Source organism: Ambystoma mexicanum, chromosome 4p, assembly GCF_040938575.1.
Source record: "Ambystoma mexicanum isolate Mex_15411 chromosome 4p, UKY_AmexF1_1, whole genome shotgun sequence".
Taxonomy (NCBI): Eukaryota; Metazoa; Chordata; class Amphibia; order Caudata; family Ambystomatidae; genus Ambystoma; species Ambystoma mexicanum.
Window position 1 is genome coordinate 1,277,589,791 of NC_090927.1, and position 21,397 is coordinate 1,277,611,187.

The 21,397-nt window shown below is 44.8% G+C and overlaps 1 protein-coding gene across 2 annotated transcripts in view; it reads right to left on the reverse strand.

The window, feature by feature from the left end:
* The window catches only part of LOC138453799 (zinc finger protein 436-like), a 385,513-nt gene that overhangs the window by 305,612 nt on the left and 58,504 nt on the right, over positions 1-21,397 (reverse strand). Inside the window, exons 2-4 of one of the 2 annotated variants that reach the window (XR_011260531.1) lie at positions 4,621-4,741; positions 4,189-4,253; positions 3,584-4,082 (exon numbers count right to left, since the gene is read on the reverse strand). The exons of the other annotated variant lie outside the window; for it this stretch is intronic. The gene's annotated coding sequence lies outside the window, so the exon portion shown is untranslated. Of the gene's footprint in view, positions 1-3,583; positions 4,083-4,188; positions 4,254-4,620; positions 4,742-21,397 lie in introns of those variants that run through there. 2 annotated transcript variants of the gene reach the window in all.

Sequence of the window (21,397 nt, forward strand, 5' to 3'; positions counted from 1 at the left end):
AATCCTTACGGCAGTGCTGGCAAACAGGCTTAAGCGCGTCGTTGGCAAACTGATACACCCGGACCAGACAGGCTATGTCCCTGGTAGGAATATAACCGATAACCACAGGAGACTGCATCACATTATTGATCATACAGGGGAGGACCCGGGTGAGCTGGCGATCGTCTCTCTTGACGTGGTCAAGGCTTTTGACTCAGTGAGGTGGCCCTGGCTGTTGGCGACGCTAGAAGCCTATGGTATGGGTCCCGGGTACCTTAGGTGGGTTAAAATGGTATACAGCTCCCCGATTGCCAGGGTTAAAACAGGTGCCATGATCTCAGACAAATGGAAACTTATCAGGGGCACCAGACAGGGTTGCCCCTGGTCGCCCATGTTGTACATATTAGCATTAGAGCCATTGGCTGTCTGTCTCAGACAACAATACGGGGAAATTGGGATACGCACCGTGGGCGGTCCGCATCTCATTTCATTATACACTGACGACATGCTTTTGTATCTGCGCTTCCCAGAAGAGAATACACAATATATCCTGGAGGTGATGGAGCGTTATGCTGCCCTTTCCGGCATAGCGGTAAACCCCAAAAAATCTAGCATGTTCCCCCTGGGGAGATACAGACATGTCCCACCAGAGGGTTTGCCGGTATCGCCAATACCCTGGCGGACCAGGTCGTTCCGTTATCTCGGAATTGACATATACCATACAACAGTGGAAGAACATAAACAGAACACGGTGATGGCAGTGGAAGGTATCAAAAATAGCATGGGATTATGGTCCAGACTGCTCCTGGCCATGATGGGGAGAGGGGCTCTAATCAAGATGGTAGTCCTGCCCAGACTGTTACATTTCTTCATAAATATCTCGCATGTGATCCCTAGGCGCTTCTTTGCTGTTCTCCACAGCGTGTGCAGGGACTTTATATGGCACAACTCCAGGAACAGGGTGGCTCTTTGGAAATTACAAAATTCATGTGATGGGGGGAATAAACCTGCCAAATTTTGAGTTATACTATCTAGCGGGACAAATGCAATATGTGGCCAGGTGGCTGTCTGAGGAAGAAACAGCGGAAATCAGGCTGTTGTGCATGGAACCGGCTCCCTACTTCCTTAGAGAGCTGGTGTGGCTGTCTAAGCCTAAGGTACTGGAGATGGCACAGCTGTTGGTGCTAGGCTGGGAGGTTTGGCATAGAGCATGGCAGATGGCGGGATACCCGGCCCCATTATCTATGCAGGTGCGGTTGGCGGCTCTATGTAGAGAGGATCCCCAATTGATACAATGGGTCCGTAGATACTGGGAGCCGATGGGCCTGGCCACCCTGGGAGACATATGGCAGGAAGGAGAGGCGGTAGAATTCCAGAAATTGGTGGAGGACACCGGGGTGCACAAAGGGCAGCATATAACCCACTCCAGGATTGTTAAGCGGGTGTGGGAAAAATGGCCGGCGGTGGTGCTCACGGAACTACCGGATGCCACCATAGAGATGATATATGACATTTCGGAGGGTGGGCACGAGATATCCCGCATATACGAGCTACTGGGGTCCAAGGTGGGGAAGGAATTGTCCCTTTTGAGACAGCCCTGGGAAGAAGAGGTGGGAGAGCCTATGTCGGATGGGTTATGGGATAGAGCCCAGAGATATCATAAGAAAGTGTCCCGAAATGCGAGGCTCCAACAGGTACAATTATACGTCACACACAGGGCATATTTGACCCCTAGTAAGATTGCTAAGTTTGGGGGCCAGACGATTCAGAGATGCCCCAGGTGTGGTGATGAGGAAGCCAGGATGTTACATATGTTCTTGGCTTTTACGGAGGTGGGCAGATTTTGGTCTGAACTAAAGATATGCCTAGCGGAAAAAGGCATTATGCTGGAGGTGGAGTCGGCCTGGGCATGCATGATAGGAGGCTTCCCTAGGCCACGTCATTTGAAGTATATTAGCAAGATGAAGGACCTGACATACATCCTGGCCAAAAGGAGGATCGCAATGTGCTGGAAAGCAGCTCACAGGCCCAGGATGGAGTTGTGGTGGGCTGGCCTCCTGAAGTGGGCCAAGGCTGAAACGGCTGTTTGGTTCAAAGCGATCAGCAGGGGTGGTGAGGAGGAGGTAGGACCCCTAATCGAATGGAGGCAATTGGTGGCCAACATGGTGGCCCCTCCCATGCCCGATCATAGTGATGATGATATGGATAAGAGGAGGACAATAGACCCGCCTGAGGATGTACAGGCCGATGATACGGACATTATGGCTCAAGTTGGGGGGAGGGAGGGAACGGGACTGAAGAACATAGTTTGTAATGTTATCTTGTTGACCTGAATATGGAAGTCCTAGTTATTGTATTGTTTGGTGTGTTGTTAAAAAAATAATAAAAAATGTTTTTTTTTAAAAAAGAAACTATAAAGAGCAAAATACAAAAAAACATTGGTTGTAAAACAAATGGCCACTAATAGTAAGGTTCAGCTCTTAACCAGACAAATGGTGCTAAGTACATAGATCCTTTCACTACTGAAAGGTAACTGGTACAAATCAATGTGTAATTGGCAACACTGCTACGCAGTCCAGTGTCAAAAGACCCAACATGTTTCGTTCTTCTATGTCTTTGAACAAACTATCTGAGAACTTCTTCAGGGGATCGAAGCACTTTTTTAAAAAATTGTGCGTCATTCTCTGACAACAAAAAGAGGACAATTCCGTAATAAGAGCTATCTGTCCAACATTGTGTACTTTGTATCCAAGAATTCTTAACACGGTTATGTTTTAGCGTCTTCTAAATCAACAAAAATCTAACGTCTCCTCGTGTGGGGGTTTGTAGCAGTGAAAAGTCATTCGATCCTAGTAAAGGCAACTCGAACCACAGTTGCAATTAGATGCACCCTCCACGTACTGAGACGATATCCAAATAGTCCTGGACTAGCGTGGTGGTGTACAGTTGTGGGGTGGTGTCGCTGCTCTCAACACTTCTTCTGCTCAACAGGACTTGTCACCTGACTCCTTCACTAAGATGTCATTGACATTCGGATCACAAGTGTCTGTGTCATTAATGAAGGTATTGTGGGTCGAATCAGATGGAGGAGCTAAATCACGAGTGGTGATAACTAAGTTAGCTTTAGATATAGCCCAGGAGGTCGGTTCAGAGCTAGTGCCCGGGACAGAGCACTGGCCCATTTCCAGATATATGGGGTTGCCGGTAGAACCCACCAGGTTATTATGGTAAGCAGCGGAATGCTAAATGCCCATTCCCGTGGAGTCCCATATGTGAATGGGGGTCATTGAAGCTCCGGGGCCATTGCTAACAGTGCCGGTGCTTCAGTGAAAACACTGCCGGCAGGGGCCTGAATTCCCGGTAGGTCAGGCCTGATGGGAGTTTCGTGCCCCTACAGGCAGACTCTTAGTTTGGCGTTCTGGAAAGGGTGCTGGTACGTTGCTACCAGCACCCTTATTTCCAGATCGTCATACTTGTAATGAGGTCATATGCCTAAGAAATGAACTCAAAATCAATACAACTGGGCCTCGAGTTCATGTGTGTGAAACGTTCTTCATGATACAAGACTGAAATTAATCCAAAATAGGAAGGACAAGACGATTCCTAAATTATAAAAACCTTTATTTGTACATTTCATTGACCACAACCATGTAATGTGTATAAAATTGTATTAATGCAATACATTTACAAAATGTCTCATAATTTTCAAAGCACTTAAAAGAATCTTCCCTTCACATAGATAACGTGACTCGTGCTTTTCAGTGCTGATTTCGATCTTTTCTGAAAAAGATCGAAAATTCATAGATCGACAACCAAAGGAAACATTTACAAACACACACACAACAATGCAAACATTCTCAACATAAAGTAGTGCTGGACAGTATAAAGACTTTTGTACAATCACTAGTTTACCCAAACAACCCTCTTACTGACTTCAATCTTAAAAAATAAATTGAGGGACAACCCAACATGTTTCCTTCCTTGCAAATAGTGTAGAAAGTTTCTGGAAATTCTTCATGAGTTAAAAGCGTCCTTTGTTGTCTATAACAACACCTTCCCATTAGTCACAGGTGTAGTATTCAGAGTTATCAGGTTCACCAATCCTGTATCACAAAAACACACAACACAACAGCCATTAATCACGCTGTTATTTTAGATAAGACCACACTGTATGTCCAGACCTCATTGTGGTCTCAATACATAGCTTACCTCAGGCCGTTAATGGGCTGTGAGGCAGTGCAATATGGAAGATATCACTGCTTCCTCATATCATCCTAAAAAACACAAACCATAGTAACGCTTAGTTGAATCATCTAGGGGGCAATTGTAAGTATTATCACATTGCGTCTGTCTTACTGAAACAGACCCTTATATTAGCCAAGAATATAGTTGGGCTATTTTTTCATACATAACGGTACACATCATGGTCCTATGTATAGATTAGAACACAAAAGCTAGAATGTAGTCATCAAATGTCCCTTGGTCGGATTACCAGAAGTCGAAAAAACCGGGGCTTCAGCAATGACCTGCATTTATTTCTTCCTCCCACAACTTTTGAAGAGCATAATTAACTATCATTGACCACAATATTCTAGCCCGCAGATTCTCAAAGGTGTTCGCTTTGTAAAAAGAAGCACTTACATTTGTTATGCCAACTGCCACTGTCTTAGGGCAAGTCTGTCCGTGCTTGTTCTTCCTTTTCTTATCAGTTCGCGTTGCACGATTGTGACAATTGTTCAAGCGGCGGCTCATCTCTGCTAAGCTGTAGACAAAAATACCAAGAAACACCACTTTATTCTTGGCTTGTCTCAGTCAGCGCTGTATACGCGCTGCTTAACTGGTAACTACTATGTGAGTCGAAGTCATTGTGGCGTATCGATATTACTGTAACACTATTGCTCTGGCTGTCAGAATTCCGCTCAGTTGTTGTTGGAATACCATCACAAACTCTCCCTATATGTCGGAGTAGCTCCATTGCTTGTTTGCGCAGCATAACCACTGTACTGCAATTTAGGCCCCCTGATTATCTTTACTCTACTGCATTTTTCTTATCTTACCGGGTAAAACATCTCTGCATTACGAAGAAGCTCTGAAGCTCTGTTACCTGTTGGTGCTTCCGTTTCGGCAGGCAGTCTTTCTATAGTGTTCCTAGCTGAATCGCTTCATGCAGTTTATCATGTGACTTACTATAACGGGACGACATCATACGTGAGAACGTTAGAGTAAACGTGCCTATTGAACGGACATGTTGGTTTGGTCTAATACCATACTCCTTTGACAGCCTCAATGTGTGGGCCGTGTGATTGAATTAGTTACGTTCCTCCTTCTGTTTATATAAACAAGTTGATTTGAGGTTATTGCTGTACAGTGGGCATGCTTCACTAGGCACCTCATATCAAAAAGGCACTTGACCATGTCAGTTAATATAGTTACAATCTATATTTATCATTTAATCCATTTGTGGAGCTGTTGGTAAGGTGTATGAACCTCATTTCAAGTCTAGTCAGAGTCATTCTATTGCATTCGGAATTCAATTTCTTCAAGACTGTCCAATATAAATCTTCAAACGTATGACCTGTGTGAACAGAATGGCCAACCATGGCAGCAGTCATTGCCGAATTCCTGATAGAGCTCTCATGTTCTGTGATTCTGGTTTTCATCTTCCTTTCGGTTTTTCCTATGTAAATCAAATTACACAGACACCACACAGCATAAATCACTGAGCAGCTGTTGCAGTTGGTGAAGTCATGTTGTTGCTAAGGTTTATATAGGCCAATATTAACTTCAGTTGTTCTCTTGTTTTGTGCAGAACATTTGGACATCCCTCATGCACTTTAGGTCGTGACATCCCCCAGGTCTCTGTCAATGTCAATTGAGTTGTTGGTTTTTCATATATGTCATTCCTTGATACTATTTCTTTCACATTCTTGCATCTTTTACATGCACACACTGGTTGGGCTGGTGTGCTATCTCCTTTACTGAGTATGTGGCAATTCTTTAATATTATCTTCTGTATTTGATTCGACATGGTACTAAAAGTACTGACCTAAGTGATGTTGGTCTAATCAGTCTGTTTCTCTTTGTATTCTAATAGTGCTTCTCTGTTGTTATTGGAAGCTCTTTTCAGGACTTGTTTGACTATTTTGTTGGGATAATCTCTCTTTAGCAGGTTCTGACTCAAGTTAGATGCATTCTGTAGTGAAAAGGGTATTTGCACCCTCGGGACCAGTCCTTATTGCAAAAACTTACCCTATCACACCCCCATACAGGTTCTCCATGCAACGGCCATGAACACAATGTTGGAGAAATCACACCTTCAGCATAAATGTAGCACTTATTTAGACTGAAAGCACAATATAAAAGAACAGTACATTTAGCAACAATTTGGACATAATGGAATTCAAGTTAGAGAAATCACACATCATTAGAACACAGTCTTACGTTCCTTGTATCTTGTACTGGGGGACCCTGATCATCTTAAACGCCAGAGGACAGTGCCACAAGGAGCCGGAGGAGCAACATCAAGGTCCGGGCACACAGCAGTCCACAATAGAATCCCCCCTGAGTCATGGGTGCATGCACATTTGGACCTCTGTGCTGTCAATCAGCATGACGCACTATTCTCGAACGTTCTCAGTGCAAAAACATGTCCAATGATGGAAAAACCCAACTTGCTAACTCTCCAAGACGCTCCTTCCTCCCCCCCTTGAAGCCCATCTGCCACTTCAGGAATGTTTCTTATCAAGGCGTGCAATTCCGTACTATGCCTTCTCATGCAAAAGAGGCTTTGTTATCCAAGAATGGCAGAGCCACTGTGGTGAAGAGAGGAGCTGAAATAATATGCATCGGAATTAATCCCTAGTAAGCAAGCTTTACCGGGCCTGTGCTTCACTAGCTAGTGTCATAATGCTACAAGGCAGGTGCTATATAGCTGCTATAATGTCTCAAGCACTCCAATACAGGTCTCTATTAGCTAGTAAACTTGGGCCTCTGCCCTGCCTTTCTATGCACAATGTAACCTTCCACCCCTTTGAGGCCGGCACATTCAATGTAGCTCCATATGCTACTAATGTAGGCGCTACTAACACAACACATTACTTATTAATCTATAATGATCTGTTTCAGCATTTAACACATACTTTGAATAAGCTGTTAGTCTTAGCTGTTAATACAGCCATCTAAGGAATATGGTTCGCTCAGCAGGCTACTGCACCCGCGAAAATGCACCTTCTGTTCCACTACACTTCCCTTTTGAATTCTTCTTTAACAGAGCTGTTACGATTAAGTCGTAGGAATTGTCCAACCTGTAAGTTATGCCTTGTATGTTTAGGATGGAAACTGCTAAAACTGATTAATGAATTTGTATCTGTTTACTTGTGGAATGGTCTGACTTTCAGTTCCATGTTGGTTTGGTTGGCATAAATCGTCAGATCTAAGAAATTCATTTCTTTATTACTACAGTTGTTAGTGAATTTCAAGTGTGGGTTCTGTAGATTGAGCCAGGTGAAAAACTCTTCAAATTTGCTTCAGTTTCCATGCCATATCATCAATATATCAATGATATATCTCTTCCACAATTTAATATGTTGTTTGTACGTATTTTGATCAGATAAAATTCTACTGTTCGCAAGACTTTCCGCATCGCGATTGGCCCGTGTTGGCGCTACCGCTGACCCCCATGGCTGTATCATATATTTGGTGGTAAAAACCGTTGTTAAACACAAAATAATTCTCAGTGAGTGGCATTTCTGTGCACCACATGAACTCCCCAGGAAGGCTACACAGACAAAGCAAGTGGGAACACTTACCATTGAGTGACGTATCTCACTACCCTGCCGGGACACTGCAGAGACCCGGACAAGGACTGGCAAAAAACCAGCCTGGTCAACGCACCATTGCTGATGTGCTGCCGAAGGCCTTAAATGCCTGGTAGCCTTCTGGATAATGTAGTTCCGTGGAACTACATGCACGAACCAGAAAAAACAAGCAAATGCCAATATGGGGAAAGTTAAAGCAAGTGTTATCAGAAGCAGATTAATGTTAATGAAGAAGTTGAACAACAGAATTTGGACACGTCTCCATATATGAGATATCAATGTGGGGAAAGTTGGAAAAAATATTACCACAAGCACATGAATACTAGTGAAGCCAATGACAGTGAAGGAATACAACTGTGCTATACTGAGTGAGAACAGTGAAAGAAGCCATTCTAAAGGTAGCATGTCAGGCAGTGAGGATTCCTAGCAGCGGAGTACACCAGGCAATCCATTTGAAATATACAGAAGAGCAAGCTATTTTGAAAAGATACCTGGCAGGAGAGTATACTAGGGATCTAATGAACCTACTAAAGGCTTCCTGGCAGGAGAGTATACCAGGAAGTCATTCTTAAGAAGTTGTTGTTTAAAAGAGACACTTGTGCTATCCTTAAGAAGGTGTTGTTTAAAATAGATACTCGTGCCATCCTTAAGGAACTATTCTTTGGAAAGACACTCTCACCATCCAACCTGAGGCAATCCAGGGCAAGGGAACCACCCTCTAGATTCAAGGATAATTTTGTTGGATTTATTTATATGTTTTAATTTTGAACACTTTTTTTAAAAACCCGAATCGGGGACATTTCCCTTGCACCCTTAGTTGTTTATTTCTAGTTTGAGGGTCAGATTAATATGTTTAGGACACAAGGACAGTGTGATGATGAGACAAAGGCCCTCATTATAAGTTTGCAAGTCCTAAAATAAGGTACTGGTACCAACAAACTACAAGTCTACCGGTAGGGGCAGTGGACTACTGGCAGGCCTGACCTGCCAGTAGTTCAAGCCCATACCAGCAGATTTTTCACTGAAGCACCGGCATTGTTACTAACAGTGCCAGTGCTTCAGTGTTCCCATTCCTGTGGAGTCCTATAGTTCTATAGTTCTATAGGACTCCACAGGATTGCAAAGTTACCGTTCCTCTGCTGCCCGTAATATCCCGGTATTACCGGGATATCAGGCGTGTTAGGGAGAATTCTCATAAATGGTTGATTTCCCTTACCTAAAGAGTCCCCCAGCAGCTTTTCTGGATTTCTAGGATTTATTTTTTTCACCTGGTAAGAGTGTCAGCCTTTTTTCCCACTCTTACAAGTGTTTTGCTATGTGTATTTCTACTTTTTGTGTGATCTTGGGCACTGGAGCCTCACCTACTCCATGTGCACCACTTTTTGTGTGTGTTACACAGCACCTTCAGTGCAGTGGCACAGGGTTGTCTTTGAGACTTCCCACTGACTCCATTTTTCTGGGGCTGACTACTGTCCCCCAGAAACAGGTAAAGTTGCCATTAACTTTATATAGTCACTTTAAACCACAGACCCAGTACACCCCATTTTACATGGAGTATTGGAAAGGGTTAACTCCTATCCCTTTTTGTCTGTACCTCTTGGGGCATTGTTTCACTCCCTTAACATTAAGACTTGGCTGGTGGCAGTGGTATCTACCCTAACTTACCTACCGCGATTATCTTATAACGTGGTAATGTTTTAGGCTATTATATTAGCCTCGAACATAAACCCGCTTGACCAAATACATTTTATTTTGGTTCCGGCTGGGTTTAGTCGCCATTTATTTTTGTTAGTCTTTCTCATGTTTTTCTTTGCGTGCCAAACCAGGGATGACTCCTTTGTTTGCTGTCTTTTCGCGGGCTTCTGCACAGAAGCCCTCCTTAAGGCGCCTGATAGTCTAGGTAGGCAGGATGTGAGGGAGGGATCTTCGGACCCCTGCCATGGGTTCCCTTGGTAACACAAGTCGCACTGTTCTCTGATTGGCTAAGGGGACTGGCCTTGCCAGTCCAGCCACCCTGCTGTGTGATTGACAGCCAGGCTGTATGAATGGGGGAAAACAGCATAAAAAGCAGGTCTCTGGGACTGGAAGAGCAGAGTCGCCAGTGGAACGAAAGAACCAATGAGGAACTGGAAGAAGAGGACCCATACAACGACTGAACTGCCCAGTGAAGCCCTGCTGTAGGTCTGAATCTCCAAATCCGACAACAGAGAAGATCCCCCAGGAAACTTCTTCCCTTGAGCTGGTAGGACCAACCAGTTCGCCCAAACTACAAGCCAGGACCCCTCCTCTGGTCGAATTCGCTGTACAGAGCTACAGTGGGCCGGATAGCTAGGAAGGTCTTATCCTGCTTGGGTGTTAGGGAGCGCACCTTTTATACGTTGTTTGGCGCTGCTGCTGCTTTCTTCCCTGGGTAGTGCAGGACCCTCCAGTCTTCCTACTTCTGATCATTCCGATAGTTGCTTCAGGAACCATGTGCCTGCAGGAACTACCAGGAACGCCTGCTTCAGCCACAGCCCCCTCTCCGTTTTAAGGTACTGTGCAAATCCGGTTGTGTGTTTCGCTCAGCCACGGTGAAAGTGTTTGAAATCTTTCTCCAATCCGCAGGCTTGTCCTTCTCTTCTCTTTGAACTAACTTTTCTACCAACCAACCTCCTCCGGAATCTGTGCCACAAACTTTACCGCGAACTACCCTGAACTGTGTGATCTTGAGCAAAAGACTTTTGACATATTGACTTTGGCCCTGAGCCTTTTCTAGATGATCTCCTCACTGTAGTCTCTCTTGTTCAACTGCTCAGAATACTTACCTGTTGGTTTTGCCTAATTGTTGATAACTTTGTCTTTCCCTCCCATTTAAATTACTGGAGTGCCATTTTGCTCCCACTTCATTTTGTGAGCCTAACTTGTCTAGAATTTAAGGGAAGTGGTGTGGTGTATTTAAGATTGTGATTTTGACTTGCTTAGAATAGTGAAATGTTATACAACTGTTGAGTAAGTAAATATATATTCTTTTACTTAGAAACCTTGAGTCAGTGTTTGCCTGAATCATAGTAATTGCTGTCCTTTGTGTAACTATCTGTACTGCTCAATTACTCTTGAGATAAGTCTGGCTGCTCTGCTACTGCTACCACTATAACCGTGTAGTACAGGCTTGTACCAAATGTGAAATTGTACTGTCACTTAATTAATTGTGTGTAGTGTTCCCAAAGAGTACTGCATATAATTCTGCCTAACAAGGCGGCAGAAACAGTAAGTCGAGGTTGCCGGTAGGCCGCCGGTAGCACCGGCGGCCTACCAGCAACCTCTCAATGATGGCTAAAGACTGATCCTTAGTTTTAGTTTCCTAGGTAGGGAAACTCTCTTTAGGATAGGGACAAGAAGGCCTTTCTCCAACTGTGAGGATCATAAGGGCGTCCTCACATCTTCTACCCCTTGGTCCTCCTCTCAGGTGGCCAGGGAAAGGCCATTGCTTTTGGATCCCGACCCTGGGGGTCGATATGCGAGGGAGATTCAACTGGGTGTAGGGCTCTTGGGGAATGGGGAGGGGACGTCTTTGGGTGAGACATGGTATCCCCCTTTCCCTTGTCAGAGTAAACCCTCTATTCCCCATGCCTTTATCAGTCTTTGTCCCTTTCTCCCACTCAAAATCTCCCACATACAGTTCACCTGAATACTGGGATGAGGAGGAAACAACCGGGAGTTATGCACACTTCCATTCATTCAAACTTCCCTAAGCCCCACTTAGGTACTGAGACGAGGAAGAGGGCATTGGTGAAGTTCGGTTGTAATAGCCAGGCATACCCAGCTAATTGGTTTCATCATGGTCAGGCAATTAAAGTCAAGGACTCACACCTGCAGTCATTTGCCAAGTCCCAGGTGTATAAAAAGTACAATAGGGGAGAGACGGCCTGGAGAGAAGAACTCGGCCTGGAGAAGCAGAGCGGGCTGGAGATGAACAGGTTTGAGAGAAGCCTTGCATAGCAGGAGTGCGAGAGAGACGCCGGGACCAAGGCAGGCTGTGAGAGAGTCTGAGATCCTGCTGGCCTCCCTGCCCGGTGCTCACAACAGGAGCGGTGGAGCACCGAAGCCTCGCAATCGCCGCAAGTCTCTGAGCGAGCGAGTGGTGCGCTCAGTTTCTTCCGCTGGGGAAAAGCGTAGCTACGCGCTACAGCATTCCAGAACGGCAAAGTACTGTGGAAGGCCAAAGCCAGTGTATTTGAATACCAAACAAGCTGCAAGCTATTGCAAGTGCTTTTGAAAGTTGAAACACATAACATTAAATAACGAAGTGACTGAAAGACATTAAGAGTATATTTGGATACCGTATAGAACAAAAGCAAGTGATGAGCACTTAGGAAGGAAATAAACGCAAGGTGGTACTAATGGGAGTTACCACGGAATTAAATGTGTGAGCCACAAGTGGTGGCCAAGTTCAAAGATTGCTAAGAAAGATATGAGATGTGAAACTGAGCACTACCAAATATAAAGGTATCCAAGGAACTACAAGCTAAGAGAGGGAAATCCTGTGTTGGCAGCAGCCAGAAGAATACAGCAAGTATACTCAACTCGGTTGCGTGACCTGTCATTGGTGGACCGTGTGGTCTGACAACTGCACCTAGACCGAGTGACCCCCTACTTGTAAAGAGCCAAGGAAAACAAATGTCAAGAGGTTTGTGTTTGGCAACAGCTGTTAAAGTGAATTATAAGTGAAGAGGCATATATATGTGAACTATTGAAAAGCCTGAATGACCAACAATTTGGACTGGTATTGTTTTGAAAGCTGGAAGAGTTGAACCGATATTGGTTTTGAAAACTGGAAGAGTTGAACTCTTGGGGAAGGGAACCCTGAGGCCTTTTTGGAATTGTTCTGAACTTGAGGGAGAGGAAGCCCAGTATAAGCCAAGAACTGGAAGAAGCTCAGAACCTTATTTTTGAACACTATTCCTTTGCTGCTGACATCCCTATACATTGTATACAGTTAGTTGTAATAAAGGTTTGGGATAAAGACTTTTGATTTTAACTTACTGACGCAGACTATCCTTAGTTTTCTTTAGGTATTGAAATCCCACCATAGTATAGGGCAAGTTAGGTCTAACTCCATTCTGATATTTAAGAAAACAACGCTTTCGATTAGAAAGTTGAATCTGTTGTCTGTGTCTCACTTCATGATGCTTTCACACCAACCCTTTCATTTTCATAAAATGTAGAATGTTGAAAACATTGCAACTTTCATTCATTACATCCAAGTAAGCAATATGGGTGTATTGGACTACTGTATTCTGTGAGCAGTTGGATGTGATCAATGGTAATACCACGCCTTGAAACATTTGTGTATAGGCGTGTTATAAATGCCTTATCATATCATATAAGTATACTCCAAATCGGACAGCAATCAGTGCATATGCACACATTTGGGGAGTGTCATATAAATCGGGCACTGGTACAGCATGCACCACTGCCATTGTGGGCATCGCTGTACAGCCCCAGATTTCATTAGTTGCAGTTTTGGTGCATTGTTGCATACGTATAGCAATATGATGTGTCCTAAAAAAAAGAAGGTTATCAGACTGTTGTGTGCAATGGTCTATGATGTAAGTAAGACTGTTGCTGTGTTCCGTGTCTTTCATATATAGCAGAAGGCAAAGCTCGCCGATTGACCCTTTACCTCTGAGTCACGATCAGTCTTTCGTCCACTCTTCAGTTGGCAGAAATGCCCCAGGATATTCTGCCATCAATTTTAGACATGCGATGGCTGTGTAACAGATGCGTGTAGCATGTTACTAGAAGGCAAGCCCATTCCCACCTGGCCTGAAAATGTTGCCCAACCACTGCCTAAAACTAGGGCCACTATTAATGATACATTATGCAGATGTTTGTCAGATTACAGCCTATTTTTTAATAAACTTATTATGGCTAAAAACAATCAATGGTCTATCGAGAGAAACAGGATAATATAATCTATGTTACTGATCAGCAGAAAACAATGATTTTTTTTTTATACATGATGTGATTTTAGACAAGGGTCTGGATTTGTTTGCCTTACTGATGCATGGTTGTCAAAAACAAATCCCACCTTTATTACTGATTTGGTCCCAACTAATTATAAAATCTTGACTAGTTCACACCTCGATGGAAGGCACAGAGGCCTAGCAGTTATTCACTAACATGTTACTTTGACCTTCAATTTAACTCATCCAGTCATTTCAACCATGGAGACACTGCTAGTTAAGATTTTCACCAACTAATAGAACTAGGCTTACTGTCTAATTAATAAATAATCCCCCAATGCCCTAAGAATGTATGTGTAGACAGACTAACTGAGGCTGTGATTCAAGTATTAGTTCTGAGCTAACGGTTGGGGGGTAGGAGGTATAAACGTCTGTTCTGATGCTGTTCTGATGCTTCGATGAAGACTACGGGGGAATAGTCTACGGCTGTGGGTTCCGGCGCCTAAGATCCGGCATTCGGACTTCCACGTGGTCGGGCCTTCTGGCCGGCCTACACAGTTGGGAGAGTGGGCTCGGGGTTTGCCACACTGCTATGACGTCTTTCCTCTTTTCCACTGCTTTCCTTTTTGGTCTGGTCGCCCTTCCCTTCTGCTATGGAAAGGACTCCATTTACATTCTGGCCTGTGTGTAGGGTCAGATATCCGTGGAAAGACGAGCACACGTTGTGTAATGTTGGGTGTTCTGACCCACGTTTGGACTATTATGCTACAACATTTGGTGCTCTGGGTTTAGGAAATCCAAGATGGCCGAAAAACCCCACATGTGCGCCAGAATCTATGAAAACCGCGCAGTTTGTGCGCACACCAAAATGGTCGCCTGACTTGCCACCCCCCGGTGCGGGTGTGCTGGGTCAGAAGAGCCATGAGTGAAATGGGGTGCCAAAGAGAAAAGCAGCAGGGCCTGTTCGCTAGAAAGCACTTTAAAAATCACCCTTTGTTTCTCTGAAGGCAAGCTCAGAATGCCCATTTCAAACATTGCAGAATATCCAACAATCTCACTGAACACCAGCAGACATTTGACAGAATAAAGTCTTGTGGGCATACAAAATCTGGAAAGAGGATGAGCCTAAAATAATGTTCATAGCAAAACTGGCTGAGCTGTGGATTTCAGCAGTTTAAGTAAATTTGGACTGAAAAACACTAAAAATCTAAATGTTTAAAAGAAATGAGTGACCTACTTTTGAGTGTCACATAGGTTGCAATTGTTTAAATGTCATAGTTTTAAACTTAGAATCAGCATTCTAGCTGCATGCGTAAAAATTGGAAGTTTGATTTGGACAGGAAAACTGGCAGCCAAAGAGACATTTAGCTGAGGCCTGGCTTAAAAAGAGAGGGAATTTTGCCCACCAGCTACCCCCGACAGGAGTTGAGACTTGCACAACAGCTGTGTTCCCAGGCCTAGCTGCCTTTTGTTGTTCCCACCAAAAGGGATATGACACTTCTCTGATTGAATTACCTGGGCTCTGCAGGAAATTGAACAAAGCCCTGTCCTGACTCAGGCAAATGTTTTATTGGGGGGGGGTCATAAAAGTGGCTTCCTCCTGGAAGGAAAGGGGAGGAGCACTGCCTGTGAGAGCAAGCTGGCTTGGCAGAACTGGAAAAACCAGAAATTCAACCTTGTGCTGGGGGGAAACCACACCCCTTTGGGGCCAGAACATAAATCTAAAAAGATGGATCATTCATAGAACGGACTTGTGAACATTTTATAAGTGATATCATTATTCTTGTGATTTTTCTGTGCACATTTGAAGACGTGGTAGGACCCGGTGGTATGTTCAGGGGGGTTTTAGCGGAAAAGAGGATATTACTCTAAATGTATGTATGTTAAAAATCTGACACTTCACCACCTAATGCCCACATGCTTTGCGAACATTTGTGTAAATGCGGGGACAAATCCAATATTGGTAACCCAACCAAAAAGTGAAATATGTTGCCATTTTTAACCCAAGCTCCTAGAAACGACAGAATTGGAACAGGGGCTACCATCAGTAAATGCATGATGTGTGTATGCAATGCCAAACAACTGTCTATCGGGGAAGTATGTATTTGGATCATATATAGATTGTGTGTAAAGTTGACAGGGGTGGGTTCTCTGTATCATAAACAGACCTCATCATGATGACACTTCATTTCATTCCCCCAATCAAGGGGAAGAGGAGGAAGTGGCCAATGACAAGTGGAGAGGGGTAGGGCCTAGAAAGCTAGCCTCTCCACCCACTTTCAAAACACATAAAAGCAGACAGTCAGGACAGATAGGGACATTCTATTCCATCTGCTGCGGGACGCTCTGCCGGGAAAATCCATACTTTACCTCCATCAACCTCCAGAGAGCCAACACAGAGACTTCAATCTATCCACCTTCAGAGACCAAGACTTTACTTCAGAATTTGTAGCAGAGAGGTCAACTACAAGCTAAATCCCTCTTTAGCAGGCCTCAAATCATTGCAACTATTCACAGCCAGGCGAGCTGTTTGAATTCTTTGCAAGAACTCTTGCCATTTGCCAGAAAGCAGTGTTGTATCCAGAGAGAGACCAGCTGAACCGGAGACCGCTGTATCCGGACCCACAGACCTGATCAGAACCAGAGACCCAGACCAGCAGAGCAGAGCTGACCCAGACGCTGTGTGCAGAGACCGTCTGTGGCCAGTGAAGAAAACCCGCTGACCAGATCGTGACGAGGCCCAGTCCTTCTAAAAATTAGGAGTGAGTATCCACCAAAACTGTGCAGAACCCCATCTCTTAGTTAAAATAATCTAATGCAAGCTATTTTAACTTGAGTAGAACTGTCTCCTAGAGATCCTGTCACCTGTCATTCTTAAGCTGCGAGCTGTCATATGTAAATCCAAAGTTGCACGCTGTCACTTGTCATTTTGAGTTGTTTTAAATCCGAAAATCTACCTTTACTAAATCGTTCATAACTCCGGAACCGTTTGGGCTAGGAACTTGGTTTAACTTTCCTCTGGAAGCTTAGAATCTCAGCTTTTCAACAAGCCTAGAACCGACTTCCTACTCATCATACGTTTGCCGTAATCACGATTCGCGCACTCGCGAATTTTACAACGATTTGCAATTTGGTTAAAAATCCAGCCACGTGTGAAAACAGCAGCTTCATTGCTTTCCTTTGCCAAAAATTCGTTTAACCTGCTAGTTACTCCTAGATCCTTGCTAAAGTGAGCCTGAACTCATCCCAAGTATATTTCACTCACCCTGAACCTCCTAAAGGGAATTAAAACCATTTTCAGCATATTTCTCACCGCATTGTCACCATATTCAAAGCATTTTGCCTGTGTTTCAAAACTCCTATCTGTTGCTGCTGGGAATATTGAAGCCAAACGGCCAGTGGAGACTCTGTGCCGACCTCAGGGAGCTCAACAAACTGGTCCATACTTCCCGATGGCCTCTGCCCTACATTGACCAAGTGCTGGCCCAGATCCAGGGGTCACAGGTATTCACTGCAATAGACCTGACCAATGGATACTGGACCGTGCCTGTCAGTAGGGAGGACCAATACAAACTGGCTTTTACCTTTGGGGGCCAGCAGTACACATGGACCCGGACTCCCTTCGGATATCTCAACTCCGGCAATTAATTCAACATTTTCCTACATAAGGCCATGCCCGACCTGGGTGCGAGGGGTAACCTGGCTTATGTAGATGATGTCCTCATCAAAAGTTCCTCTGTGGAGGAACACATAGCGGAGATCCGTTATGTTCTGACCCAGTTGAGGGCCGCCGGAGCAAAACTTTCCTTTCAGAAAGCACAGTGGTGTAGAACCCGTGTTAATTTCTTGGGGCATGAGATTACTCCTCAGGGTCTCTGTCCCCAGGAAAAGAAAGTGGAAGCACTTCAGAAACTGAAAGACCCCGCAACTCTGCGGGAACTAAGGAGCCTCCTTGGACTGACTAATTACAGCAGAAAGTTCACTGAGGGCTACGCAGAGATCACCAGACCCCTGATTCATCTCCTGAAGGGGGGGTCAAGTGGGAATGGGGTCCAGAACAAGCCGAGGCGGTAAAACAACTCAAGAGAAGCCTCTCACAAGCGCCTTGCCTAGCTTACCCTGTCAGAAACAAGGAGTTCTTCCTGGAGACGGGGTTCTCTAATACGTGCTTGACGGCAGTATTATACCAAAAGCATGACAAGGTCAATAAAGTAATCTCCTATGCGAGCAAAACTTTATCCTCTGTGGAGGAAAAATTCAACGATTGTGAGAAGGCACTCCTGGCAACGGTGTGGGCATTGAAGAATTACCGCCCGTTTATCCATGGGGAACACATCATAGTGGAGACTCCACACCAGCCTCTGCAATATCTCCAAAGTGACAGAATCCGGGCCGGAAATGTGAGTAATTCCCGAATTACTTCCTGGATTCTGTCAATGCAAGGCTTTCCTGTGGAGGTCAGATATGGCCAAAACAAGAAGAGTCCCCTCGCGCAAGGTCTGGCTGACTTGCATGATTGTGCCAGAGAAAACTGTCTCGAGGACGAAAGTCTAAAAATCAAGGACAACACGGAGGCATACCTTAATTCCCCACACAAAGTCTTTGAAGAGGACAAATGTGAGGGAATGCCCACTGTCTATGTGGATGGATGCTCGTACCATGTTGACAACAACGGGGAGAAAGAACTGGTGGCCGGCGTAGGGAATGCATGGGTGAATGAGTCCCCAGAACCCTCCGCTGGATACAAAATTGGTCCCCGAAGTAGTCAGGTGGCAGAATTGATGGCTGTGCATCAGGCCATCCTCACTGCTGTCCAGCATCAACTCCACGAACTGGTCATAATCACAGATTCTGATTATGTACGGAACGGGTTCGTGGAGCACCTCGTTAATTGGAAAACCAGAGGCATGTTATGCGCTAACAACAAACCCTTGAAACATGGGAAGTTGATCCAAAACATTGATGATCTGGTCACCTCGAATGAGATGCCCATCTATTGGAAAAAGATCAAGGGTCATTCCAAAGTAGAGGGACCAGACAAAACTGGAAATGACTTAGCTGATCAGCTGGCCAAAACCGGGGCCATCCAAGGGGATCTAATTGAGATTGAGTCCCTGTTGGGGGAAATCCAGGTCACTGCTATCACTAGGATCCAGACAAATGCTCACAATGATCTTTCAATTGCACAATGGAGTAAGGAGACCCCTGATGCTGATTTGATTACAGCTCAGAAGGGGGATCCAATTATTGGTAAGTTTTACCAACACCTTGAGGACCCTGAGAACTTTCCCCTGACGGATACCGATTACATTGGGAAAGAGGACCTAAGAGTATTGATGAAATGTCCAGAAATGTTCAGAATCCAAGACGGTTTGCTGGTAAGGAAATCCAAAGCTGGCCACGATCAGTGGGTGGTTCCTACCTCATTCCGAAGCCTGATGTTAAGTCACGCCCATGATGCAGCGACCGCCGGTCATAGGGGGTTTCACACAACACTGGAAATCTTAAGAGAGGTTGCATACTGGCCACCCATGGGGCAGGACCTTGACCAATACTTGAAGGGGTGTCTTGTGTGTGCACAATTTCAGCCAACATCCCTCACACACCGGGCGCCTCTCCAAAAGAGGGGGATGACACTGCCATGGTCAGATTTACAAATCGACTTCGTAGGCCCTGTGATTCGCTCGTCTAGAGGAAATAAGTACATGTTGACTATGACATGCTTGTTTACCAAGTGGGTGTAATGTCTCCCAGCCCCAAATTGCAAGGCAGAAACAGCAGCTGCCCTGATGATTAACCACATCTTTTCCCGTTGTGGTCTACCTCAAAGGATTGAGTCAAACAGAGGTAGCCACTTCACCAGTGAAGTAATGACAAAGATGTGGGAGATACTGGGGGTCAAGAGACAGCTACACATTGCTTACACCAGCAGACATTTGACAGAATAAAGTCTTGCGGGCATACAAAATCTGGAAAGAGGATGAGCCTAAAATAATGTTCATAGCAAAACTGGCTGAGCTGTGGATTTCAGCAGTTTAAGTAAATTTGGACTGAAAGACACTAAAAATCTAAATGTTTAAAAGACATGAGTGACCTACTTTTGAGTGTCACACAGGTTGCAATTGTTTAAATGTCATAGTTTTAAACTTAGAATCAGCATTCTAGCTGCATGCGTAAAAATTGGAAGTTTGATTTGGACAGGAAAACTGGCAGCCAAACAGACATTTAACTGAGGCCTGGCTTAAAAAGAGAGGGAATTTTGCCCACCAGCTACCCCCGACAGGAGTTGAGACTTGCACAACAGCTGTGTTCCCAGGCCTAGCTGCCTTTTGCTGTTCCCACCAAAAGGGATATGACACTTCTCTGATTGAATTACCTGGGCTCTGCATGAAATTGAACAAAGCCCTGTCCTGACTCAGGCAAATGTTTTATTGGGGAGGGTCGTAAAAGTGGCTTCCTCCTGGAAGGAAAGGGGAGGAGCACTGCCTGTGAGAGCAAGCTGGCTTGGCAGAACTGGAAAAACCAGAAATTCAACCTTGTGCTGGGGGGAAACCACACCCCTTTGGGGCCAGAACATAAATCTAAAAAGATGGATCAATCATAGAGCGGACTTATGAAAATTTTATAAGTGATATCATTATTCTTGTGATTTTTCTGTGCACATTTGAAGACGTGGTAGGACCCGGTGGTATGTTCAGGGGGGTTTTAGCGGAAAAGAGGATATTACTCTAAATGTATGTATGTTAAAAATCTGACACTCCACCACCTAATGCCCACATGCTTTGCGAACATTTGTGTAAATGCGGGGACAAATCCAATATTGGTAACCCGACCAAAACGTGAAATATGTTGCCATTTTTAACCCAAGCTCCTAGAAACGACAGAATTGGAACAGGGGCTACCATCAGTAAATGCATGATGTGTGTATGCAATGCCAAACAACTGTCTATCGGGGAAGTATGTATTTGGATCATATATAGATTGTATGTAAAGTTGACATGGGTGGGTTCTCTGTATCATAAACGGACCTCATCATGATGACACTTCATTTCATTCCCCCAATCAAGGGGAAGAGGAGGAAGTGGCCAATGACAAGTGGAGAGGGGTAGGGCCTAGAAAGCTAGCCTCTCCACCCACTTTCAAAACACATAAAAGCAGACAGTCAGGACAGATAGGGACATTCTATTCCATCTGCTGCGGGACGCTCTGCCGGGAAAATCCATACTTTACCTCCATCAACCTCCAGAGAGCCAACACAGAGACTTCAATCTATCCACCTTCAGAGACCAAGACTTTACTTCAGAATTTGTAGCAGAGAGGTCAACTACAAGCTAAATCCCTCTTTAGCAGGCCTCAAATCATTGCAACTATTCACAGCCAGGCGAGCTGTTTGAATTCTTTGCAAGAACTCTTGCCATTTGCCAGAAAGCAGTGTTGTATCCAGAGAGAGACCAGCTGAACCGGAGACCGCTGTATCCGGACCCACAGACCTGATCAGAACCAGAGACCCAGACCAGACCAGCAGAGTAGAGCTGACCCAGACGCTGTGTGCAGAGACCGTCCGTGGCCAGTGAAGAAAACCCGCTGACCAGATCGTGACGAGGCCCAGTCCTTCTAAAAATTAGGAGTGAGTATCCGCCAAAACTGTGCAGAACC